General features: G+C 47.1%; 1 long non-coding RNA gene across 1 annotated transcript; it reads left to right on the top strand.

Annotated features, from left to right (window-relative positions):
- Window positions 1-464: 464 nt before the first annotated feature.
- Window positions 465-1,212, top strand: LOC103907748. Its single transcript, XR_658112.1, has 2 exons — window positions 465-569; window positions 1,001-1,212. It is a non-coding gene; the product is annotated as an uncharacterized LOC103907748 (long non-coding RNA).
- Window positions 1,213-2,822: the final 1,610 nt, after the last annotated feature.

Raw genomic sequence — 2,822 nt, 5'->3', positions numbered from 1 at the left:
ATTTTTTTCCTAATTTATTTACCCCTCTTACTGTCTCTCTCTTTTTTTTAATTAAAGAGCAAAACTTTTTATTACTTTGTAATTTAAAAAAAACAAAAAAAAACCTGAAGAACTTTGGGGGGGGGATTTTGTACTTTTTTCCTGTGTAAATATTGGACTTTTTTGAGCTTTATCGTGGTTGTTAATTTGAAGTAATAAAGTAGAAAATGATAAAGTGACGCCAGCATCTGTCATTTCTTCCTTCCCTGGCATCCTTGCTGGGAGTGACGTCTTACGCGCAGGAAGCGCTGTCTTGCAGCCGAACCTGTTCCCGAGTTCCGGGAATGAGTTTAATCAGAATTACTGGAAAAAAGGCACAGGGCTGGAGCGCCTAAAAATAAATCTGAGCCGATGTCTGCAGTTGCAGCCTTGGAACAGCGAGAGCTATGTGAAATCCGATTCAGGATCTCTCGGTTCCTGGATTTGAGCCTCTGGTGTCCCGTGCGTCTGGCCTTCAGGAGGAGCGGGATGGGACCTTTCCACGCCGCTGGCTTTGGGTGTGCACTGAGTTCGACAGAGGTGGACACTGGGTTTGTATTTTCTTGCTTTCTTCTATCCTCAAACTTAAATCACGGAGGAAGGGGGAGGAAAGGGGTCAGAGCAGCAGCCCTGAGCGCGTGTCAACAGCGCTGTGCCTGATGCAAACACGCTGAACTCCCTGTAAAGTGGCACCTGCTGCTTTGGAGTCTGTGGTGGTGTGGTTTGTTTGGGTTTCTCCTCCTTTGGTTGCCTGACCTATCTGGCAATAAATTACTAAATTTTAATACTGATTTATTTCTAAATCACTGCTCCTATAGTTATGCTTCTCTGCCTTACCCAGATGAGAGGCCTATTTATTTTCTCAAGCATTAAACGAATTTTAAGCTGTGAAGGGGAATTGTGGCAACAGCCTAATCATCAACTCGGGCTTCCTTTCCTCGGGTGGCTTCTCTGTGGGTTTTTTTTCGGCTGTTGGGAGAAGTGCCAGACTCCCCTGATCGGAGCGGTCCTCACGCGCCGAGGGATCTCTATGGAGAGGCACCTGGTTCCATGGAGGATGGGAAGGCTGGAGCTGAAATACAGGGAGATGAGAACCCACTTCCCATCCCTGCAGCGGGGTTTCTACAGCAGCAGGCTGTGTAGAACTCTTGAAATTGATTTTCAGAAACACCTGCTGGGAATAAATGATGGATCTTGGTGACTTTGCAAATTCCTTCCGAGCCTGTTCTCTGCCAGCTGAGCAGGAAGAGCTGCCCCTTCGTTTGCCTGCTGTGTGGGGCTTCCAGCTCCTCGGATGAGCGAAGAGTAGGAGGGAAGGGAAGAGGAGGGTAGTTCAGGGGTTATGGGATGTTGTCCTGTTGTCTGTATCCTGCATTGGTCCTGCCTCCATTTTGAGTGTGGTTTTTGAGGGATCAAAATGAAACTGGACTTTTTCCCTTCTAAATCTTGTTTTCTGTGAGAAAGAGGAGCGTTGCCTACGTGGAAGGCAACACCCATCTCTGCGTGGTGCCTTTGCTCCACTGAGTTTGCTGCCTCCACCGTACCGCTGTGAGGCCGCGCAGCCTTGGTCTGGCTGGGTTCAGGAGAGGTTGCCGTGTTCCAGATAGGAGCTCTGTTTTGGGACAGGAGGGAAACGCAACGCCATTTTGGGAGATAAGGGGCAGCAGCTCCATGGGTACATCTGTGTTTCACAAGAAGAGGGCAAGTGCCAAAAGCACAGCTTTGGTTTCCAACACCTACACACGTTTTTCCTCGGAGTTTTGGGGAAAATGGCTCCGAGGTAGAGGATTTTTTTCCTAATTTATTTACCCCTCTTACTGTCTCTCTCTTTTTTTTAATTAAAGAGCAAAACTTTTTATTACTTTGTAATTTAAAAAAAACAAAAAAAAACCTGAAGAACTTTGGGGGGGGGATTTTGTACTTTTTTCCTGTGTAAATATTGGACTTTTTTGAGCTTTATCGTGGTTGTTAATTTGAAGTAATAAAGTAGAAAATGATAAAGTGACGCCAGCATCTGTCATTTCTTCCTTCCCTGGCATCCTTGCTGGGAGTGACGTCTTACGCGCAGGAAGCGCTGTCTTGCAGCCGAACCTGTTCCCGAGTTCCGGGAATGAGTTTGATCAGAATTACTGGAAAAAAGGCACAGGGCTGGAGCGCCTAAAAATAAATCTGAGCCGATGTCTGCAGTTGCAGCCTTGGAACAGTGAGAGCTATGTGAAATCCGATTCAGGATCTCTCGGTTCCTGGATTTGAGCCTCTGGTGTCCCGTGCGTCTGGCCTTCAGGAGGAGCGGGATGGGACCTTTCCACGCCGTTGGCTTTGGGTGTGCACTGAGTTTGACAGAGGTGGACACTGGGTTTGTATTTTCTTGCTTTCTTCTATCCTCAAACTTAAATCACGGAGGAAGGGGGAGGAAAGGGGTCAGAGCAGCAGCCCTGAGCGCGTGTCAACAGCGCTGTGCCTGATGCAAACACGCTGAACTCCCTGTAAAGTGGCACCTGCTGCTTTGGAGTCTGTGGTGGTGTGGTTTGTTTGGGTTTCTCCTCCTTTGGTTGCCTGACCTATCTGGCAATAAATTACTAAATTTTAATACTGATTTATTTCTAAATCACTGCTCCTATAGTTATGCTTCTCTGCCTTACCCAGATGAGAGGCCTATTTATTTTCTCAAGCATTAAACAAATTTTAAGCTGTGAAGGGGAATTGTGGCAACAGCCTAATCATCAACTCGGGCTTCCTTTCCTCGGGTGGCTTCTCTGTGGGTTTTTTTTTCGGCTGTCGGGAGAAGTGCCAGACTCCCCTGA

This window comes from Aptenodytes forsteri, unplaced genomic scaffold (genome assembly GCF_000699145.1).
Source record: "Aptenodytes forsteri isolate BGI_AS27 unplaced genomic scaffold, ASM69914v1 Scaffold284, whole genome shotgun sequence".
NCBI classification, from domain to species: Eukaryota; Metazoa; Chordata; class Aves; order Sphenisciformes; family Spheniscidae; genus Aptenodytes; species Aptenodytes forsteri.
The sequence above is the reverse complement of the archived record's forward strand: the minus strand, read 5'-3'. Positions and strand labels throughout refer to the sequence as shown.